This window comes from Bos indicus x Bos taurus, chromosome 2 (assembly GCF_003369695.1).
Source record: "Bos indicus x Bos taurus breed Angus x Brahman F1 hybrid chromosome 2, Bos_hybrid_MaternalHap_v2.0, whole genome shotgun sequence".
Classification (NCBI taxonomy): Eukaryota; Metazoa; Chordata; class Mammalia; order Artiodactyla; family Bovidae; genus Bos; species Bos indicus x Bos taurus.
In genome coordinates, this window is record NC_040077.1 from 87,955,638 (window position 1) to 87,979,773 (window position 24,136).

Here is a 24,136-nt window from a genome sequence, read left to right on the forward strand (position 1 = left end):
AGGTCGTCTGTCTTTCATAATCACACTGAGATTTGTTATTTTAAAAATCAACGGGTCTTTATACGCTGGACTTAAGTATGTATGTTTTTTCTCATTTCCATGTTCTCCCTCTCCCTCTCTATCTTTTGCCAGGCCTTTCTTCTCCTTTCTTTTATGGCCTGCACTTTTAATGACAACATTTCGTGATTTCTTGATTTCCGAGGGTTCTGCTGTGCTAACCCTCCGCTCTGGCCAACCTTCCTTCCCTAGTGCCCGCGCGGGAAAGACTAGGCCCGACTGCCCGAGCGCAGGGTGCCGGTGCCGGGCGTGGGATTCTAGCTCGCGGTCGGGCGCCGTGGCCCCAACCATCATCCAGCATCCATCACTAGGCTGCCAGGATTTCAGGTCTGGTCACCCTAGCAAAGAAGCCCTTCCCCGCGGTGCGCCACATCTTAGAGAACACGGGAAAACTGTGCCGCGTTCTCCTTCCACTCCCGAAAGCACAGGGGGTAAATTCTATGGAAATGGCCATCGTCAACTGCCTTCGACGGCTCCTAGGAACCCACGCGGGCCTGCCTCTCCCCCACCCCCACCCCCCTCCAGCCCGGGGCTTGCTCTGCTGGGGGCGAGAGGAGGCGGGAGGGAATCGTTCCTTTCACGTGAAGCCCACAACAGCTCTAAAGTCAGTTTCCGTCGCGGACTGTCCGAGGAGAGTTGGGCGACCAACATTTTCGCAGACTGAATTAACTGCGCGGGGCTGGGACTGAAAACTGGAAGCGCCGAGGGGATAAGGGCCCCTGGGGCCAGAAAGCTCCACAGGGAACGCGCCTAGAAGGACCGATCGACCGGGGTGGGCTCCTGCCCTTTCTAGGCTGCCCCCGAGGCGTCTGGGGACTGGCCGGAGCGCAGGGGCGGGGGACACTTACTTCGTTATCCGCAAGCCTTGCTTGTTGGCATCAGAGCCGGACAAATCCCAAACCCGCGCCAGGCAAAGATAAATCCCTCCTGGCTCCCGCAGCGGCTCCAGGGGCCTGGGAGGGGCGGAGCGGTGAGGCGGACGTCGGGCCGCCCAAGGCAGGGGCAGTGGACGTGTGCTCCTAGCCTCACCTGAACAAGCCCCTGAGGCCTACACTGCGAGATGCGTGCCAGGGACACGGCTGATGGGGGAAAGTTGGTGGGCTACCAGTGCGCGTTAGACGGTGAGCGGCGGGACACCCAAGATGCCAGAGGGTCTGGGCGGACGGTGGGGGGGTGGGGGTGGGGGGGGGGGTTCTGGGGAATAAACAGTGCAGAAGTCCCGAGGGCGGGAGGGGACGCGCGAGGCTTGGAACTGCTTCGGGAGAAGACGCGGAACTTTCGGCACCGGGGTCGCAAATGGAACGGAGGGGCGAGGGCGCCGGGGGGGTGGGGGTAGGAGCGCCGACTGCCCTAAGCAAGGAAAACTAGAAGACAGGTTTCGAAGCTAAGGAGAGTTGTTGGTTCGGTGTGCTTTGGCCGCGGCCGCGGGCTGGGAAGCCGGGGAGGGCGGAAGGCCTGCGGGCACCGAGCGCTCACTGCTCCGGCGACAAAGGACAGCGCCCCCGGGGCTCCCGGATCCCTTCATTCTTTTTCAGTCTAGCGCTTAATAACTGGATCTCCTTCTGCAGCCGCGCAGCGAGACAACGACTGGCCTGATAATGTAGTTTTTCTTTAAAAAAATAGAAATCGATTTTCAACCACGGGGTAACGAGGCAAAGGGGGAAAGAAAACGAAACGCCGAAGGAGTCACCGCTACGCCCCCGTGTCCCCACCCAGGGAGACTGGGATTAGAGCCCAGAGTCGCATTTTCTTTCTGTCGGGAAACACCGAGCCAGCCAAGAAAAGTTGGTCGGTCGGTCCCATCTCCGAACCCCGGTCCCGAGGCGGCGAAGAAACCCGCGGGCTCGACTCGTCGTGGCAGCCCAGTCATTCACCCCCAAGCCCGGGGTCACGGCCCGGGTCCCAGCCCCGAGCGCAGGCGTCGACTCCCGACAGCGCCACCGCGTGGGCTGCGGCCCCAACGTGCTGCGCCGGCTCCGTCCTCGGCGTCCCGGAGCCGGCCTTTCGCGATGCCCCCAAGTCCGCCTTGGGGGTTCAGGATGCGGTGGGGGGAGGGGCAGGACCCCAGACCCCGGGCACAACCGGACGACCCAACCTAAAAACGCTCTCTGGCAGACAGAACATCGGCGCGCTCAGTCTGCCCTAACCCCTTGCAATGAAAAGTACACTCGGAAAGTCTAGTCTAGTCCACGGCGGCCCACCGGCACCCCCAAATTCAGACAGGCCAGCTTGCGTCGTGAAACCCGCGCCCACTCCTAGCTGGGACAAAGCGAGCCCAGGAAGCCCAGACCCTAGGCGGCCAAGCCCCGAGCGGCTCCACGAGCGTTTTGCGGCGTGGGGTGATGTCCAACCGCGCCGGAGAGAGCCCGGGTCCCGGGCACTTACTAGAACCGAGGACCCAGCGGGTGTTGGTCTGTATGGCGGCCCAAAGCCTTCCGGAGTGGCGTGGGCCCTGGAGGGTTTTCTGCGTTGGCGACTCGCCTGTTCTCCCGGTATCACGAAGCCCAACGCAAACCCTTAGTCCCCGCAAGGCTTGACCCCCGGGGCCCAGGCGGCATAGACACAGTGTCCTGGGACTCAGTTTTTCCCCACCCCCGCGATACCTTGCCTCCGAGCCCAAGGACCAAGTCCCGCTGAACTGGGCATCACCTGGCGCTGCCTGGGCGCTGCGTCAGGACTCCAGAGCCTCCACGTCGGGCTTAGAGGATTTCAGTGGGTAGGCTGGGATTTATCTTAAAATCAGCTGTTCCTGCGGACGCGCACATACACACACATATTTTGAGAGTCAGCTATGGAAAGGGACATTGTCGCAGAAAGGTGGAAATCCACCTGGTGCCCAGCCCATTACAAAGTTTCCAGGCCCACACAAAACAGGAGCGAGCCCCGGACGCCCAAGCAGCCGCTCGCCGGGTGGCCAGAAGCCGCACCCTCGCAGGGCGCCCGGCCAGCCGCGCGGGTTTGCGCGCTTCGGCAGCGGCCGGTACCCAGCGGCGCCCTAGGGGAGCTGCGCGGTCGGCCCGCTGAGTTCCGGAGCTGGGTATCCGCCTGGCCTGCTCCTCCACGCCTTTTCACGGGCTGCGACCTGTCTCTAAATTTTAATTTCTGAATTCTAATCCCCATATGCAACGCGGAGCTGTCTTGAGTCGGCCAGGCCGGACCCCCTGCCAAGTGGCTCACCTCTGCTTGCGCCGCCTGCTTTTGCCACCGGTGCCAAGGACCGAGCGAGGGGCGGCCGGTCAGGGCGCGGACGCCGTCTGCTCTCCTCCAGGAGCCAACGGCGGGTGCCTGCGGCGTCGCTCGTCCAGCCCTGGGGCTGATTTAAATAACTAATAAGCTCAGAGAAATTTTACAAGGGGAACTTTTCCTTTTAGTATCAATAAAGCCTAGTAATTGGGTTTGTTGGTTACCTAAGCCAGAGGGTTTCCCAGTCTCGCTCGCTCGCTCCCTCTTTTTCTCCTTCTCATTCAGAAGTAACATTTTAAAAAAACCGACAACTGTGGGTGCGTTTGTGACGGGTGTGCGAGTGTGTGAAAGAAGTTGTTTGTTTCAAAAGTCCTTACCCTGGAGAACAATCATCATTGTCTCTCTATGGTGAAGAGTTTTGAAAGGTGAACTGTTGCTGTTTCACAGGCGGGAAATGTTAACAGAAATTTAAGGTTCAGGATACAAGTAAGGAGGGCGAGGGTCCTTACGGTATTTCCCTTTGCATGTGACAAGGACATTTGCAGTGCTTCCTTAATAGTTTGCATTTTAATTAAGTCTCACTACATTTTAAGTTCATCTCCTAGATTGTAATGATATCTGTTGTTTTCAGTAAAGATTTCTATACTATAATGCCGTCTAATTTTTTGTTCTGATTTTCTAATCTTTTCGAAAGCATGTTCTTAGTGCTAAGGAATTTTTCCACCTGGGAACCATGCCTCAATTTAAAAATATAAAAGACCTTTCATGAATAACTGCAAATAGCCCATTCGTTAGTGTCCACAGAGGTGTTGGCGCCTACACAAAATCTCAGAAATCTAAACGCGAACTAAGCATGTTTCTCTATAATCATGGCGATATATATTTTTTCATCTGTTTTGTATGGAAGTAAAAAAAATATTTTAAAGTACTTTCAAGAAAAGAGTTATGCTAAAATTTACCTGAATTTAAATTTCCTAATAGACACAACAGAACTAGTGCCCACCAATATCAGCCCAAACGAAATGAAGAGTATTTCTGAACCAGATTACTATAGAAGTCAAAAACTACTCATTGAAAAGCAACATGAATTCAAGTTTGCAAACCAACACGAATTCAAGTTTGCAAACCAGGAAGGGGGAAGGGGGAAATCGGCTTCCAAAGTTCCAGGAACACACCCCAACCTGTGCATTCATATCTTCAGTGTTTACATATTGTGGAGAAATTTTGCCCTCCACTTTTACTTTAAAAATTGATGAGCCTTCCTTAGCCGACTTGTTCTGGTCTGTGAGACACAAAGTCCACTGAGGGTTGCCTTCTTCCAGGTAACTTCCAGAGATCCAGAGTTATTTGGAGATAGATACAGCCTTCTGCACAGTCCCAGTGGAAAAAAGCTTCTTGCTGACATTTCTCAGAGACATCACCTCCCCCAAGCTCTCCCCTGCACCCACAGACTGAGAGCATCAGGGCACCTGACCCACTTCTACCTTCTCCAGACCATGCCCAGGTGTTGGGGCTTCTCTGCAGAGGGAGCAAACCTTGAGCCTTGGGTATATACATCCCATCCCCCAGTTTCCCAGAGAGTTACAGACGACTTTTTTTACCATCTGCTCTGGGCTACTGTCAATTCCCACCCATCCTCCCTAGGGTTGCCAACTCCAGGCTCCAATGGCCAAATGTTCAGGGCACATGCCGGACTGCTGCCCCTGTCCCCCAAGCTGACTGAACTAAATTACGGAAGAACATGTCCTCTTGGTACAGTCCTCCGAGTGACAAGAATTCAAAAGCAATGACAGGGAAAGATGGAAGGATTAGGAAGGAAAATGCAAAGCTGAATAGGGTAACTTAGAACCTCCGAAGTGGGGCTGCTCCCCCAAACTCTTCCCCAAAGCCTGGGGCCTCCCCTTCCCTTCCTGCCCTTCTACTCCAGTCCCACCTTGGGGTGCAGGTCTCTGTCAGAGCTGCTCTGTGAACTCAAGCTGTCCCTAGGCTTAAGTTCTCCTCCTCACCCACATTACCTCCCTGCCATCCTGTGTTTTGGTTCCAGTTAAGCTGTTTTCTGAGGCTGTGGGAACTCCACTTTTATTCCTTTTTCTCTTTGATTCATTCATACTCCCTTTTAAAAAAGAGCATCCCCCAAGCGAGGCTTCTGCCAGACCCCATGTGACCTCCCAGAGCTCTATGTGCAAGAGGAGAAGTGATTTGTCTGTTTATAGCAGGTTTAATTAAGATAGTTATGTGCCATGAACTCTTTGGGCCCCAATCAATGCATTTTGATTTGGAAAGTCAAATAGAATCACATCTTACACTCATAGGGCCCCTGTTGGCCACCCAGGCTGGGGACAGACTCCATTGTCTGTCTACACTGGCCTCACTGGACCTGGATGAGTCCCCTGCAGAGCTTGCCACCATGTTTGTCTCTGGTGACCTCCAACCCAGTCTTCTGGCAAGATCGAGGCCTTCCTGGTAAGGGCATGAAAAGCTGAGCTCTCAGAGCATTCCTGGTGGCCCTCAGCTAAAGGAATCAGGTGTCTGACTTCCTATCTGGCTTTCCCAATCCCTTAGTCCCCTGCCTTCCCTCATTCCAACCCTGCAGTTTTAGGGGCAGAGAAAGATGGGGAGGCCAGTGTCTCCTTTTCTAGTAACGGCTCCTCCCCCCAACTCTCAGACTGAGGTTACGCCGAAGCGTTTTTCTAATTTGTCATCATTGGAAACCTCAGACAAATGTGTAAAACTTCAAAGGCTTCCAAGGATACTCTGACTTCAGGCATTCAATGAAGGGGCAAGAATAGAATGAGGGTCAGGGAACAGGGATGCCGAGGACAGACATTCCAGCCTGCTCTCCTGGACTTTCTTCCATCCGTAACCCAGCTGCACACTCCCTTGTCCACCCTTCCCTCCTCTCTGCCCCGCCTTCGGAAGTACCCCGACACTTCTTCCATCCTCAGAAAGGAAAGAGACCGGTTGGGTCTCTCACTCTCTTCCCTCCCCCACTTAGTTCCAGGACCTAGAACCCAAGGGCCAGCTCCCTGAGGCATCACTTCTGCTGCTCCTTTCCGTCCCAGGCCCTGGGGCCAGAGCCCACATCCCCACCACCCCACCGCATCCCTGTTCGGATCCCCGGGAAGCGGCAGACCTGCTACTAACTCCATCAGCTCCTCTCGGTTTTCAGTAACTTGGGAATTTAACAAAGGTTAACTTAATTTAGGATTTAGGGCGCTTGAAACATCTGACCTTGCCCGCAGAAGGTCTCAGGGGAACTGTCCCAGAGGCCGCAGAGACCAGCCACGTTCTTGACAAGTCAGCTCTGGGTGCTGGGTGCTATGGCTCCCTGGGGCAACTCCCCCCACCCCACCCCCACGGCCTCTTGCAACCCGGGTAGGAGGACTGGGTTGTAGAATAGGGGGAGGGGAGAGGGGCTCTTTTATTATTTTTTAATGTGTCTTTATTTCTATGGAGAACTCATCCCAGCACTAAAAGTGTGCAGCAGTTCGCCCCAAAGTGGCCTGTGACTCGCCCCTCCCCACGTGTCAGGCAGCAGGGGGTGACAGTCTGGCAGCAGCTCTAGGAACGCAATCTGGCAGGGTGTTGGGCCTCAGCATCCAACTGAGGCCCAGTCGCCTGGCTCGTGCGTGTATCTTGCCTGGGGTGTGTGCGTTCGTGTGGGCGTGGGGGCAGCTGGGCTGGTGCGGTACTCAGCTTAGCACTGCTTTTCCGCGCGGGGAAAGTACGGACGCAGCGAATGAATTCACGAATCAGCTCCACGGCGGAGAGGTCGAAGGAACAGCCAGCCGTCTCTGTTAAATGGGCTGCGGGCAGCTGCGGCCGACTGCCCCCTCCCCTCCTTTGAGCGGGAGTGAGGTGGCCCGGGAGCCCCGCCAGCAGCCCCCGCCCCTCAGGCGGAGCTCGGGCCCTGGCAATCTCTGCACTTTGTCATCACGCCCGAGTATTTGACATTCGCAATTATCTGCAAATACCCTGATCGGTTTGTATATGAAACACTTTTTTTCCTGCCTAAAGGTTGGAATCTGGTAAGTTTCAGACAAGTGGTTGCTGGGGGGAGGTGACCCGGGGGGACCACGGGGGACCGGCCCGATGAACCCTACTCGGCGACGTGGGCTACGAGAAGGTATGGGTCTGCGTGCCGCCCCCTTCTCTCCCAGCCCTGCTCAGAGGAGAGGCCGCTCGGAGGTAAAGGAGGGCCCAGGCTGCGACCCTCGGGCTCTCCTTTGGAAGTAGCGCCCCCTAATCCCTGTGAGGGGGAAGCTGAAGGGGGTACAGAGATCCCACCAGGAGCAAGGCCCAGAGGTTAACCACCTTGATAACCAGCAAGGGCGCTGCCCTGCCTGGTTGCCATCACCAAGAGTGTCAGTCACCTGCTCTCAACCCCGCCGCAGATTTACCTGCTCAGGGAGCCATCCAGAGAGCCCTCTGCTCCGAGCTCTGCCCGGCGCGCGCAGTCCTCGTTCAAAAGAACCGGATGCTCCTTTGACCCTCCTCCTCCCCCAGGCGTTTCCTAAATCCAGGAGGGCAATGCCAGCCCCGGGATCGCTCACCACTCTTACATTGCAGCTTCGGACTACCTGCCTATTTCTCAGCCCGTCTACGAAAAGAAAAAAAAAAAAAGTGGTGGGGCGAGGGGAGGCGGGGGAGGAAAACGGAGCGAGATTACTTGTCAGTTTCATCTGCTACCTTGGGAACCTGATCCTGGCCCCTGGCTGAGCCTAGGGGCCTCCAGCCCAGGGACTAGGGAGGTCAGACGGTGCTCTGGAGAGGTGCACACAGCCACCCCTCCCCATCCACCTCGGGGCTCGAGTTTTACTCGAAAACAAGCCGAGCTCCTCTGTAAGAGGGTATATATCAGCAACTTCAGAAAGAAATACCTAACCTTTAGGGAAGCCCCTTCCCTAAGCACTTAGTTTTCAGCTCGGCAACAGACACTGGACATCTTCCACACATATTACATTTTCAGAGAAAGTGGGAGGAGGAGCAGGTTAGAGAAAGGGTGTGTGTGTGTGTGTTGGGAAGGTGGTGGATATTGCAACATCTTCAAGAAAAACTAGGAGGGCAAGGGAGTTTAGAAAATGAGTCTCAGTAACAGCCTTATTCTGAAAAGGAAGAGCAAAAAGAGAAGCAGGCGGGAAATGGGGGCCCTGCGCCCCGCCAACACCCTCCCAACGCCCGCAGCCTAGGTCTTCAGGGCGGAGAACTGAGAGTGTGCACTGCCGTCAGCATTCCCGGCTCAGACTCAGCCCCAGGTGGGCAAGAAAGCGCGAGCGGCTGGCGAACGGCATTACAGTATCTGCGGCACCCTTGCCCCAGGAAACCTCCCCGCGGATAAAGCACTTGAGGCGGCTTCTCCACGCAGTGGTCGAAGCCCCCTGCCTGGGACTTTCCAAGAAGCAGCCCGCAACGCCCGGAGCTTGGGCCTCCTTTCCTCAGACTCCTTGAAACTTGGTGGGCCACCGGTGGGCTCTTAGATTAGGCCCCGCCTTGGCCTCCGATGCCTAGGTGGGGGTATGGAGACCCCTGGCTGGTGGATTTTTGCCTTTGAGGGGGCAGGGAGGGGGGAAGGTCGCGACCTCAGCAATGTCTGGTGACATCCACTGCGCCTCGCGCTGCCTCCAGGAAGGCCCTGGAGAAAGAGGGACGGGCAAGATACCCCGTGGCGGGTCGTACCTTCATGCTTTTATTTCCTATCATTTTTCCCCTATGTCCCTATCTTTGTAAGATAAGTGTATGGCTGCTATGTTCCAAGGGCTTATCCTACATAAAATGCACCCCCCCCCCCAATTGGAGGGGGAGCAAATTTGGAGAAGGACATGGCAACCCACTCCAGTATTCTTGCCTAGAGAATCCCACAGACAGATGCGCCTGGCGGGCTACAGTCCACGGGGTCACAAAGAGTCGGACACGACTGAAGCGACTTAGCACATGCACATTAGCAAATTGGACTTCCCAGGTGACCAGTCTTCAAGATTTTGTTCTCGACTCACCCATCTCTCACATGGATACCCAGGCAGCTCTAACTTGGGCAGAACTGATGGCGGTGCTAGCCCAGCGGAGCGCGCATCGCTCAAATTTGCGCGCACAAAAAGTACTGTAGTCGGAGCTCCAGCACTGCCCTCCCCTAAACGAGCCGGGCCCCCGAGCACGTGCAAGCCTTCTCCCAGTTTGAAATGAGTTCGCCCCCTCGTCCTTCACTCCAAACGGCTTTGCCTTCGGGCCACTGCTAGAACCCAAGACCCGGGAGAGAAGTTCCGAGCTCTTGAGGTCTCCAGCGAGGGCTGGAGCTTGGGAACTCCCCTGCTCACCTGAACTTGAGATATTCGGAGGCCCCAATTAACTATCGGTGATACCAAGGGCCGATGAGTTCAAGGTGGCTGCGCCCGGGCGGAGGCCCTCGGTCCTGGGGTCTGGGTCTCCAAGGGCGTCAGGAGCCTGCGCGGGTTGTGCTGACTACCTGCAGCGCGCGCGGATCCCAGGCCGCAGAGTAGGTCGCCGTGTAACGGAGACGGTCGGCTACCTCTCCAGGGAGCGGCCCTGACTTGGTTAGTAACTTCAGAAGCGCTTCTGAACTCGGGGAGCGCGTGTTGGGGCACCTCCCTGCACACACGCACGCACCTCCTTCCTTGGCCTCGCATCTTTTCCCTCCACTCCTGTCTTTACCCCCACCCCTACCCCCGCCCCACCGCGGCCACACCAGTTAGAGGCGCGCGGCAGTCCCTCGGTTTACGGAGCCGTGGGTTCAGATGTTTATTCGCACTAATTGCTTAGGCAGGAAAATGCTCGTTACCCGGGCCGAACGCTTCCGCCCTGCGTTGGCCGACCCCGCCGGAGGCCGCTCGCCGATCCCACCCGCGAAGCCACGAAGGAACCGGCTTCAGGGAGGCGGCTGTGCCACCCTGCGCCGGGCCAACAGGCGCTGCTCCGGATTCCCAGTAGGGGGAGCCGCCGCAAGCGCTAGGTCCGCTCGGGTCCAGGCCTCAGGTTGGCCCAGCCGCCTGCGACAAAGGGAACGCGGATCGCGTGCGGCCTCCTCACCTGCCCTCCAGGTGTGCGCTGCCAGCAGAGAAGGGGCCACAGGGCCAGGCGCACTGATCCCCGCGTTGTTACACAGCACAGAACATAGGTGAGAGCGAAGTATATTCTTTAGATCCAGATTTAGTTAAGGAACTTCGTAGGTGACAAAATTACCACCTTTGCCCATATCCAATGAGAAATATATTCGTTATATATATTCCACCTCCACCCTCCACCACTAGTGGTTAAGGACCGCTCTTAGTTCCACAAATTTTGAGACTTATTTAACAATTTTTAGGTGATCTAATCTCTTCTGCTGGGCTTCCCTGGTGTATTCAGCAGTAAAGAATCCACCTGCAGTGCAAGAGACTCCGGTTGAATCCCTGGGTCGGAAATATGCCCTGGAGAATGAAATGGCAACCCACTCCAGTATTCTTTACTGGGAAATCCCATGGGCAGAGGAACCTGGCAGGCTACAGTCCTACAGTCTTTGGGATCACTAGAGACTCGACAAGACTTAGCAACTAGGTAACATCAATCCCTTCTGTGTTTCCAAGTCCTTTATTTCCAGGAGCTTTAGATGGTCCCAGCATGAACTAGGAACTCAGAGGACAACCGCTAGCTTTGCTGTGGTAGTATCACAACAGAGTCTCTTTCTTTTTTACTCCATATGCTACTTAAGCATATGGGTTTAGAAGCTTTCATCTTAAGGTATGACCAATGTTTAGAGAGCCACCCTAATCCAGGGTCAGGAGGAAAACAGCTGGACTATGAACCCACAGACCACCCCACTGTGCCTGGGGTGACTGTACAGAGTGCTGAGGGGTCAGAGACTTCCTGGTCAATACTCCCACAGATAAAAGCCCACAAGCTCTCCTTACACAAAAATCCATCCTTCCCACAGAAACCTACAATTCAGAAAAACTCTCCTAATGCTGAGTCATCCAAGTCACTCCCACTCCAGGGACTCACAAAAGCAAGAATTTCACGCTTGGAAGGAAACATGAAGACCATCTATTCTAACAGTTGTAATTTACTGATGAGGAACTTGAGCTAAATAAAGGCAAAGTATCACATGAAAGTGAAAGTCCACTCAGTCATGTAGGACTCTTTCCTGACCCCATGGACGTAGCCCACCAGGCTCCTCTGCCCATGGGATTCTCCATTCAAGAATACTGGAGTGATTTGCCATTTCCTTCTCCAGAGGATCTTCCTGACCCAGGGAGGGAACCAGAGTCTCCTAAACTGCAGGCAGATTCTTTACCATCAGAGTCACAAGGGAAAGCCTGAGTGCCCAGTGGCAACTGAAACTCTTCTGACCCTCACTCCAGTACAGTTTTGATTATGGGACATTAATATGAATTTTACTGTTGTTATTATCTTTGTAATTATTATGTTCTCACAAATTTTAGGGTTCTTAGTCAGGCATACTCCTTTAATAATAGTGTAATAATAACAAAATCTGTACCATCTGTGTGAAAAGAGTATTGCTGAAAGAGAGGCTGAATTTTAAAAATGAAGTTACACATATAGATTGAAGCATTTGGGAAAAAGACTAAACAAAAGTAGTTGTATTGTTTTATCTCAATTTAAGAACATTGGATCTGTGCAAATATATATCTGAATGAACAAAACAGACAAAAATGTGGAATTCTTAGTATTATAAAGGCATTCTTTCAAGCTGTATTATTTTTCTCCAAAAATCAGAGCTAATTTAATGCATTTAAGTGTTTGCTTATAGATTTTTAAATGTTAAATTCTGGTGTCATTTTTTAGGATCAGGAGGAAAGAATATATACATTTCTAAAATCAGATTTGAAAAAAATAAAAATCTAATTTCTTAAAAGTTGATTTAGCTACAGTAGGGACATTTCTTGAATGAAATACTATCAGAAAAGTCTAGGAAACATTTCTGTTTTATAATAAACTGAGATATAAATGATTATCATCATTCTCTCCATAATTACCCTCTTATTAATTTTTGATAAGCACAAAAATAATTATTTACAAGGACATGCCACTATTCCTTTTTTAGATCTGGTTCACAAAGGCAAAGAGATACATTATCAAATGGAAATGTCCTGGTCTCTTTCCGTAGCTAATGTCTGATCTTTAGCAAATGGCACCGTGATGTCATTGAGATGGGTATTGGACAAGGTACCAATTGATTTATTGATCTCCCTTCTTCAAAGTCCTTTGGGAATTGGGGAGAAAAGGGAAAAGCATTGGTTGGCTGAGATGTGCAATACTTATTCTATCATACACATACAAAAATTATGTTTGGCTGATAAAATTGATAATTCAGAAGCATTGTTTACAGAAATTCATAATGGAATGACATTGAGGCCACTAAACTCATCAACCTGCTTCACTCCCACCAAGTCATTTTATTTGTCCTTCCAGTTTCAGCCTTTTAAAAGCCAAAAAGCTTCAAGTTTTCAGTTAGCCTACATACAACAATGGCAACAAGAGAAAAAGAGGAGGTTTGCTGAGAAGGAAACAGAAGAGACACATTTGCTTTCAAACACAACCCAGTTAGCCCTGCTCTAAGACCCTGTAAGTTCCATTGTATCCCTGAAGACTGGCACTTGCTGTGGATCTCACAAGAGGTCTCCATGGTCCGTGGGCTGGAGTAACTTCCTACCTGGGGGGTCTGAGAGCTTCCTGTGGCCTAAACCTGTGATGGTTCACAGCAGACTCATGGCAATAAAGAAAATAAGGCTGCTCTGATTGTCTTTGGTTTTGTAGGAGAGGATTTCAAAGTCAGGCTCCTTTCAGCCTCAATCACTGAACTGGCTTTTGAGGAGAAAGACTTTTAATCCGAGTCCTGTTAAAAATGCCAACTAAACCGCCTGGAGAAACTCTACATTGTAACATCTGCCTAGGAATTACCACACACAACAGTATCTACAGCAAAGCTGAAAATATATGAATAAAAACAAACCTCAGACTTCCTCTCCCTTGGCTCTCCGTATGGGTGAGCTGCATTGAATAACAGGGAAGATTTACTATAATGCATTCTAAACACAACTGCATACTAGCAACTTTGTTTTTCCTGTTCCCTCCCCTGCTCCAAGAAGAATTGAACCTCTTTGCCTTCCAGAGCTCTCTATTCATTTAGCTCAATCCTCTGGGTTTAGCACCATGGTCTGGGAAATCCCTGCTCACTAAGGTGAGCCCACTTTTCTCCACCTGTGTCTGCAGGAGTGGTGGCAGGCTGTGGTGAAGAAAGTTTCTCTCTCTCACCACCCCGAGCAGAGGAGGGTGTTTCCAGAACAGTTGATTCATTTTACCCTGCTGGTGCTCCCTCCCTCTTCCCCGAGGCTGGACTTTAGACATGCTTTCCTCCAAGAGAAATTGGAGATGCCTATGATGAAGAATCTGGAATACTGCCTGCACCTCTCTCCTCACCCAGAAGACTGATGGGGAACAAGATGTTGGGTAGGAAGTATGATGAAAAGGAAAAGCAAACTCTGACCACCTTTAAGGAGGTTATGCCAGTGTATGCTGGGAGCTGCTACAGGGAACAAGTGTCTTTTCAAAAAGATTAAATGTATTTAAACAATAGTTTCTATCTTCCTGTAATAGTAACTTTAATGACTATGAAAAATTCTTAAAATTAATGTAAATACTGGGGGAAATGAAGCATTACAGTTCAAAATTTTAAACCTATGCGTACATCAATCCCGCTATTCCCACTTAACTAGCAGTGTAAGCCTGAGGAGGTTAACTTACCTCTCGGAGCCTCATTTTTCATATCTGTCAAATGGACATGATACTAATAGCTATCTCATAACACTGAGAGGATTAAATGGAATACTCCATCTAAGTTGCTTGAAAGTTTTTGGAATATAGCAAAAACTTTGAAAATGTTCACTCTATTATTATGGTGTGGGAATTTCTAATCCAGTCATTCTCTTTTAATTCATACTGAAAAATTATTGAAGGTGCGTGAATAAGGAGTTGAAAGTTAGATCACATTGTTCTCTCAGATTCATTTTTTGTTAAAAGACAAAATAACACAAAGGCCTTTATATCACTGCATCACCAATGAGATTTTTCTGACTTGTATGTAGCCTCTGTTTGTACTCTTTCTCCACCTATACTGGAGGCTCCTCAGCCAGGCAGGATGGGCAGAGATTAGCAGGACTATCTGCCGAGAGGTCAGTTCAGAGGACTATGTTTAGGCAGGTAGAACTTTTCATCATATGACCCCAGAGATGTGACATTATATTGGTTTAGGATATAGAAAAAGAAATGTAAGATTCTTTGATTCTTGCTACAAGGGCACAGGGTGTCATACCAAATGGTGAACTCTAGGCTTAGTCTGAGGGCTTTCCCTGGTGGCCTAGATAGTAAAGAATCCATTTGCAATGCTGGGGACCCAGGTTCCATCCCCTGGAGAAGATCCCCTGGAGAAGAGAATAGCAACCCACTCCAGTATCCTTGCCTGAAGAATACCATGGACAGAGGAGCTTGGTGGGCTACAGTCCATGGAGGTCGCAAAGAGTCAGACTCAACTGAGCAGACTTTCAGGCTTACTCTGAGAAGCATCTCTCTTGCCCTGTACATTAAGTTAACCCAGGCTACCGGTATTATCTGTTTGCTGTAGACAAATAAAATATTGCCGTTTTCCTCCTTATTACAGTCATCTGATTTTCAGGAAGAAAATGGTTGTTCCTTGTTGGGTTAGGCAGTATTCTCCATCCAGTTTATAAACTCCCATTCTATTCTCACTGTGGTCAGATTTCTAACTTGCGTTCTGTTAGCCATACTGAGACCACCAGCAGCCCCAGCAGGGGGCAGTGACAAAGCAGAGCATTCAGGAGCAGCAATACCAGATCACAATTCTCTTCACTCACCTGGAAGACCAGGCACAAAACCGATTGGGCTGTACTTGAAGCCTCAAAGGAGCAGCCTCTCCAGTCTTGCAAAAGCAGAGCAGAGTGTAGGACCTACCGTCAAAGATCCACTTCCTCTGTCCTGTAGTTTCTTGTCTCTTTTTCTGAGGATTTCTCTAAGTCCACACACTAAGCCAAATCAGCTTGTGGCAAGTTGATTAGACACCTGGGCTACCAATGCCTTTAACTTCAGATGTAGGTGTTAAAAGGCAGAGTCTTGAGGCCCAGGAAGAGGCCTTTGGAAGGAAAACACCCAAGACGCTGTTCTGTATGGTTCTCTCTTTGATTCAATGTTTGGTCCTTTGTGAGCTCTGCCTAGATATTTACATCAGTTTGAAACATTCATACAATAAAATTTCAATGACCTTCCAGACGGTGTTCACTCCCACAAACCAAACACAAATTGATTGCTTTTTACCAATCAATTCTCTACTGCAGCTTAAGGGAAGACACCACTAAAACACTGGGAACCCTTATTCCAAGATGAAAACCCTCAGGCTGCTTGGGGTGGGTTGGGTTATTATAAACTAAAGCCCAACTATGGAGCCTGAAGTAGTGACTCTCCAGTCTTTCCCTCCCCTTCTGTATAATAGCCATTTGTTTTTATTGCTTCCATATTGTTTGTATTTTCAGTCTTGCAGAAAAGAGGAGAAGCAAAAGGGGATGGATTTGGATAATAGCCACCAAACTGGATTGGCTGAAAGGCTCAGGCTTCGGCTGACATTGGGAACTTTGAAACACAGGACTCAGAACCATTTCAATTCAAAAAATATACTGAGAAGCTACTGGTTTGTACATTTCATGCTCATCTACCTCTATCTCAAGGAATCATCGAAACAACTTCAAAAATAAGAGCTATGAATGTTACTAGGCACTTTACATGCATTATCTCATTTAATCCTTAAAACAATACTGTGACTAGGTACTGTTATCATTCACATTTCATTTTCAAAAGTGAATTCAGAGAAGTTATATAATTGGCACAAGGTCACACTGCTAACGGAGCTTCCCAGGTGGCATTAGTGGTAAAGAACCCCCTTGCCAATGCAAGGGACAAAAGTGTCATGGATTTGATTCCTGGGTCAGGAAGGTCTCTTGGAGGAAAGCATGACAACCCACTCCAGTAAACTTGCCTGGAGAATGCCCTGGACAGAGGAGCCTGGAGAGCTGCAGTCCATAAGATTGCAGAGTCGAACAGGAGTGATGTGACTTAGCATGCACATACACTGCTAAGAGTGGTGTTTAATGAAGAGATCTGTACTGCTTAGACTTTCTGTCTGGTTCTGTCATCATCAGCCTAACAGTGAAAAGTCAGAGGTGAGCTTTTATGCAGGTGATTTTTTTTTTTTTAAAGGCATCATTTACCAATCATTGGAAAGGGTGTTTTCAAGCCAGGAAATGCCCCAGGCATGTTTAAAAATACATTCTGTACATCCTGTAAGAACTGAGAGTCTAGGACCAACTGTTAATAGAACCATACTGTGCTTGACCATGCAGATGATGGACAAAATACACAGGTAAGCAAGCACATTTTATAGCCAAAGGAACACTGAAAAAAGTTCCTGTTTTCAAGTGGCAATTGCGGAAGAGTAGCCTACTTGGACATGACTGAGCAACTAAACACAGCACAGCAGAGCCTACTCGGAAATTCAGGCCTAGAGGACTTGTGCTCACTGACAGCATATAGAGCCTGCCTCTTGGAGAGAAAGGGGTACCTCAGATGCTGATGGAACTGGGACAAATGAATGGAGGTGTCCACCACAGTCCACCATCTGAGGGTCAGGAACTGAGTGTAGACAGTGAGGTTCCCAACCTGCTAAGGATCTCATCGGGACAGTGGTCAGAAGAGCAAACAGGAGTCATGTGGAGAGTGAGTGGCTGGCAAGTCAGGACAAAGGTGATGTCTTCCAAGGCCACACCGTCAGGCTGTTACTGATACCCCAAATCCCCACATTAGCTTTTTACTTCTTTGTATTCCTGATTACCATCCCTATGAAATCCTCCTTCAAATATTTTGTAGGAAGTGGTGTGACACATGTTAAATCACTTAGCTAAGGTGAATAAAGTTCTCAAAATATAATTATCAATGGATTACCTATTATGTATTCAGAATTATGCCAGGGGCTGAGAGGAAAGCAAGGAATTTACAAGAGTTCACCCTTGTCCTCAAAGAACTTGGAATTCACTTAGGAGACAAAATTCATGCAGGTAAAAGTGTTGACATCAACTGTATCATCAGTTTTCTATGGAACATGATAATGACATAAATAAAATATCAAAGAAGTGATACATATATTTTAGAATTAAAATAGCCCAAGAAAGTGAAATTTTAACTACGTCTGGAAAGATGGCTAAAACTTGAGTGAGCTGAGAAGACAGGGTTTGACAAGAACAGAAGCCATGTGCCATGAGGAAAGTATAGCAGCCTAGATTTGAAGAATCGAGAGATAGTATGTTTGGTCACTAGGGTGAGACTATCTATGGAAGCCTCAAATAGTGTCCCAAAGGATACAGACTTGATGAAGAAGAAATGAGAGCCACAATGGCTCCCAGCTGCCCCTTCCCAACTTTTGAAGCATTTAAAACACATTGTCTTTTCATTGTTATAGAAATCATACAAGTTTATTGTAGAGGCTTTTAAAAGTACGTTTAAGAAAAACTCCAGCTCTAAAAAAAAAAAAAGAAGAAGAAGAAGAGAGAAATATAAAAGAACCCTAATAACTCCATTAGGTAAATTCTAAGGTAAAGAAGGCTAATTATGAAAAGGATTTTGGAGAATTATCATGGCAACAATATGCAGGATGGCTTTAAGGAACAATCAGCAAGCAGCAAAAGACAAGTTAAACAGGATAACAAGGGTGGTCACAGAATTCCAAGGACCAAGCTGAGAGCAGCAGCAGTGGGAGTGGGAAGGAAAGTCTGATTCTGAGAGACCTTCCAGAGGAAGTCACCAGCAGGCATTCTTCTGATAACCTAGATGGCATAGCAAATTCCCTGAGCCTATCCGAATTTCAGCTGCAGGGCATCGCCTCTGGAATCGTCACCTGATTTTCCCATCCCAATCATTTTCCTCTACAGCATCTCACAAACTGGTCTGATGCTGTTTAGATGGGATTCTCTAGGCAAGAATACTGGAGTGGATTGCCATGTCCTTCTCCAGGGGATCTTCCCTACCCAGGGATCTATCCCACATCTCCTGCACTGCAGGCCAATTCTTTACCACTGAGCTACCGGGGAAGCCCAACAAGAGTGTGTGCTAGTCACTCAGTTATGTCTAGCTCTTTGCAACCCCATGGACTGTAGCCTGCCGAACTCCTCTGTCCATGGGATTCTCCAGGCAAGAATACTGGAGTGGGTTGCCATTTCCTTCTCCGGAGGATCTTCCGCACTCAAGGATCAGACATTGCAGGCAGTTTCTTTACGGTCTAAGCTACCAGGGAAGTCCCAAAGTAAATCAAGAGGATACTAAAATTCTAGAAACTATTATCTGCTTGTGAGAGATACTGGAAACTATTTTCCAGCACTTCAGAAAAATTTTCATGGATTCAGGCTCTTGGACTGGCCTCCAGAAGCCATCTCCAGACTGCGTAGATATAGATGATCTCTGGGTCAACCATGCACTGATGGGCACCCCATTCCTGGAAGGGAATGAAACCCCCAAATGGTCCAAGCAGCATCTGTATTTCATAACGCAGCACAGTACTTCCTGGTATGTTCTCTGCCATTCCATCAGGAATACCACTTGCTTCAAGACGTCCCCACTCCTTTTCCAGCTCTGTTTTGCATTAGTAATCCTCTATCACTCTTTCTAGAACCACCAGCAAACTTGCCCCTAAATTACTTTTGAATCACAAGCACAGAATCAAAAGATTTCGAAAGAAGAGAATTTTCTAGGTTCTTCTGTGAAAAGTGGGGCACGTAGATCTTCAGAAATATCAGCACTTGTATTAACAGCAATTTCTGAGGCTATAACAGTAAGGACCTTGTGAAAATTTTCAGATTTTCATCTAATACTGCTCTTTTGTTTTTCTGTCACCTGGCTGAAGCCTAAATTTCCAAGATTCCTTTGCCACTAGGTGAGACTATATGACTATGCCAAAGCCTTTGACTGTGTGGATCACAATAAACTGCGGAAAATTCTGAAAGAGATGGGAATACCAGACCACCTGACCTGCCTCTTGAGAAACCTATATGCAGGTCAGGAAGCAACAGTTAGAACTGGACATGGAACAACAGACTGGTTCCAAATAGGAAAAGGAGTATGTCAAGGCTGTATATTGTCACCCTGCTTATTTAACTTCTATGCAGAGTACATCATGAGAAACGCCGGGCTGGAAGAGAAGAACAAGCTGGAATCAAGATTGCTGGGAGAAATGTCAATAACCTCAGATACGCAGATGACACCACCCTTATGGCAGAAAGTGAAGAGGAACTAAAAAGCCTCTCGATAAAAGTGAAAGAGGAGAGTGAAAATGTTGGCTTAAAGCTCAACATTCAGAAAACGAAGATCATGGCATCCGGTCCCATCACTTCATGTGAAATAGATGGGGAAATAGTGGAAACAGGGTCAGACTTTATTTTTGGGGGCTGCAAAATCACTGCAGATGGTGACTGCAGCCATGAAATTAAAAGATGCTTACTCCTTGGAAGGAAAGTTATGACCAACCTAGACAGCATATTTGGAGAAGGAAATGGCAACCCACTCCAGCAGTCTTGCCTGGAGAATCCCAGGGACAGAGGAGCCTGGTGGGCTGCTGTCTATGGGGTCGCACAGAGTCAGACGTGACTGAAGTGACTTAGCAGCAGCAGTAGACAACATATTAAAAAGCAGAGACATAACTTTGTCAACAAAGGTCCGTCTAGTCAAGGCTATAGTTTTTCCATTAGTCATGTATGGATGTGAGAGTTGGACTATAAAGAAAGCTGAGTGTTGAAGAATTGATGCTTTTGAACTGTAGTGTTGGGGAAGACTCTTGAGAGTCCCTTGGACTGCAAGGAGATCCAACCAGTCCATCCTAAAGGAAATCAGTCCTGGGTTTTCATTGGAAGGACTGATGTTGAAGCTGAAACTCCAATATTTTGGCCACCTGATGCGAACAGCTGACTCATTTGAAAAGATGCTGAGTCTTATATTACCTATCTCTAAACTGTTACATAAAAGAAAAACAAACTCCTATTCTGCTTAAGACACTCTGTGAAGACATATTTTTGTTTTTTCAGCTATGCTCAGTCACTTCAGTTGTGTCCGACTCTTTGGATGCTGGGAAAGATTGAAGGCAGGAGAAGGGGATGACAGAGGATGAGATGGTTGGATGGCATCACCGACTCAATGGACATGAGTTTGGGTAAACTCCGGGAGTTGGTGATGGACAGGGAGGCCTGGCGTGCTGTGGTTCATGGGGTCACAAAGAGTTGGATACGACTGAGCGACTGAACTGAACTGAACTGAACTGAGACTATATGACTAAATTTGGAGCATTTAAGCGAGAGAGGGAAGGAAAGAAACCAGTGGTTACCCATGTGGAGAGGGCACAGAGGAGGAGCAAGAAAGGGGTAAGGAATTAGCAGTTACAAACTACTATGTATAAAATAGATAAACAATAAGGATATACTGCACAGTACAGGGAATTACAGCCACTGTCTTGTAATAATTTTTAGTGATACATAAACTGTAAAAAAGCTGAATCACTGTGCTGTGCACCTGAAGCTAAAAAATATTATAAATCAACTATAATTAAAAAAAATAATAAATAAGAGAAATGGGTGCTATTCGTGGTCTTAATTTTGAAAACATCAGGCATGTGCCTGAGAAAATATAAGAATTGGAGCAGTCACTTTAAAGCTAAAGGTGAGATTCAAATGTTGAGGATGGCAGACTGCACAATCAGTCTTGTATTGCCTATCTCTAAACTGTTACCTAAAAGAGAAACAAACTCCTATTCTGCTTAAGACACTCTGTGAAGACATGTTTTTGTTTTATCAGCTATGCTCAGTCGCTTCAGTTGTGTCGGACTCTTTGGACCCCATGGATTGTACCCCGCCAGGATCCTCTGTCCATAGGATTTTTCAGGCAAGAATACTGGAGTGGGCTGCTCTTCCCTTGTCCAGGGGATCTTCCTGACCCAGGGATCAAATCTGTGTCTCCTGCATGGCAGGTGGATTCTTTACTGCTGAACCACTGCTGCTGCTGCTAAGTCGTTTCAGTCGTGTCCGACTCTGTGCGACCCCATAGACGGCAGCCCACCACGCTCCCCCGTCCCTGGGATTCTCCAGGCAAGAACACTGGAGTGGGTTGCCATTTCCTTCTCCAATGCATGCATATGAAAAGTCAAAGTGAAGTCGCTCAGTCATGTCCGACTCATATCGACCCCATGGACTGCAGCCCCCCCAGGCTCCTCCATCCATGGGATTTTCCAGGCAAGAGTCCTGGAGTGGGTGCCATTGCCTTCTCCGGCTGAACCTCTGGGGGAAGCCCTTTTATCAGCTGACCTAAACGTGCTGCAGTCCATGGGACTGCAAAGAGTTGGACATGACTGAGCGACTAAACTGAACTGAAGCTGAGATAGTTTTCCCCTATATTGTATGTAAGGGAACTAAGTCAAATAACTTCTTTAATATCTTTCAAACAATCTTCCATGAAGTTATCACAGCAGAACTTATAAATAGGGAACTGTACAAGCATGTCAAAAACAGGAGGACTGGGGCAGACTGCCCTGTGTACGAGACAGCAAAAGAGACACTGATAAATAGAACAGTCTTATGGACTCTGTGGGAGAGGGAGAGGGTGGGAAGATTTGGGAGAATGGCATTGAAACATGTAAAATATCATGTATGAAATGAGATGCCAATCCAGGTTCGATGCACGATACTGGATGCTTAGGGCTAGAGCACTGGGACGACCCAGAGGGATGGTATGCGGAGGGAGGAGGGAGGAGGGTTCAGGATGGGGAACACATGTATACCTGTGGTGGATTCATTTTGATATTTGGCGAAACTAATACAATTATGTAAAGTTTAAAAATAAAATAAAATTTAAAAAAACGAAAAAAAAAAAATGAATTCTGCCCTGGAAGTCAGAAAAATTGAATTGAATAATATCAGTTACTTTTTATTGAATGTTTGCAATTAGCATATACTATGAAATATTTCACACCTATTATCTCATTTGATACTTTTGAGGTAGTTTTTTTTTTTAATCTCATCTTTTAATCTCAGATGAGGAACGTAAGATTAGAAGTTATATAACTTGCCCAAATTACCGAACAAACAATTGTCAGAGCCCAGGTTGTGAAATGATTTGTGAGTATCTAAACAAGTAGCTGAAACTATTTTCCCAATATGGAGCATGTCAGTGATCACAGTGATCTCTAAAAATATCACAACGGGGCAGTCAAAACATTTCCAGATCACACCACACCCACCAGGTGAGACTTGGCCACCACTCATATCATCATTGTGATCATCGTCACCATGATCATCTTCATCTTCATCACTACTGGACAGGAAGCTCTTATAACCATTGTTTCCGGAAGCTTCCTCCTCTTCCAGAGTCCACCCTGACAAAACAGATGGTCGTCCGCCCCCGCCCCCCATCTCACCCTGAAGTGGTAAGCTCTCAGCACCCTCTGCTGGGCTTTGCCTGCAGCTCAGAAGCTCTCTCCACTGAGGGACCAGCTGGGCCTTTCCAAGAGCTACCAGGGAGGTCGCCTGAGGGAATTAAACGGAGGCACTGACTTCAAAGGCATTCCTGCTGAGAGGAAGGCGGTGCTCCAATTAGGCTCCTTCTCTGGCTCCCCAAATGGCAGTTTTCCAAATCTTGCTGTGCAGACCCTGTAAATTACTTTCCTGATCTTTAAGGCGCAGAACTGCTTGAATACAGGAAGCTGTCGACCGCTTATGCCCTGGCCCACTCAGTGATCCTCTATGCACCAGGAGAAGCCACCAAAGATCAGAAGCCAAGGTTTCCAGTGAGATCATCCATGATATATTCCTAATTCTGTCACTTAACAGCTTTCAAATCCTGGTCAAGGCAACCTTTTTTTGTAGGTTTGGTGTTGTTTTTTTTTTTTTTTGGTTTCTTAGCTATAGCATATGGATAAAAATCTATACATGCCTCGCCTGCCTCACAAGATGTTGTGACAATAAAAAGTGATAATTTGCTGAAAAGGACATTGAAAACTGTAAACCACTATGAAAAATCCAGTTATTCCTGCTTTGATATCAATGTCTATGCACTGATCCACAAAGTCAGATTAGGAAAACAGTAAAATGAGTTCTCACAGTTAAAATATATTATCAGGAAATTTTAAATCAACCAAATCAGTAGAATTATTGGTCTTCCCAAGCTTGACTAGGAATATTGAGCTCATTACTAACGTCAGTAACCTACAGTGTAGAACCTGGGACCAGAAAACGCAAGGATCACCCCAGAAACTAATCCCAAGCCAAATCTTAGAACCATAAGGATCTGTCCCTCTTCCCTACTCTCTTCCTCTGCCACAGGAGTCAGCATAAGGGAAATCAGCCAACTGATTTAAAGACACTGAGATAGGAAAGGATGATGCGAGTCCCTGTGTACTTAGCCAGGCTGCCAAACAGACCCACACTCCTACCTTGAGGCCACCCTTTACCCCCAGTGACATTTCTGCCTTTGCAGCCTCATTCCACTGGCACCTCTGCCTATGCACTGGATTTCAGCGCCCTCTAGGGTGGGATCTTTCTTCCTACCACTACAGCAATGCTGTCCAATAAGATATGTGCATGCCTGCTATGTCACTTCAGTCCTGTCTGGCTCTTTGCAACACTATGGACTGTAGCCCCTCAGGTTCCTCTGTTCGTGGGATTCTCCAGGCAAGAATACTGGAGTGGGTTGTCATGATCTCCTCCAGGAAACAGAGATACAATGCCATATACAGAACTTAAAATTTTCTAGTAGCCATAGTTAAAAATTTTTTAAAACAAGTAGCATCAATTTT

The 24,136-nt window shown here is 48.3% G+C and overlaps 1 protein-coding gene across 2 annotated transcripts in view; it reads right to left on the minus strand.

The window, feature by feature from the left end:
- The window catches only part of SATB2 (SATB homeobox 2), a 210,033-nt gene extending 202,194 nt beyond the window's left edge, over positions 1–7,839 (minus strand). Inside the window, exon 1 of one of the 2 annotated variants that reach the window (XM_027563810.1) lies at positions 7,641–7,839. The gene's annotated coding sequence lies outside the window, so the exon portion shown is untranslated. Of the gene's footprint in view, positions 1–3,234; positions 3,840–7,640 lie in introns of those variants that run through there. The other variant, XM_027563818.1, reaches the window with a different exon arrangement.
- Between the last annotated feature and the right edge of the window lie 16,297 nt (positions 7,840–24,136).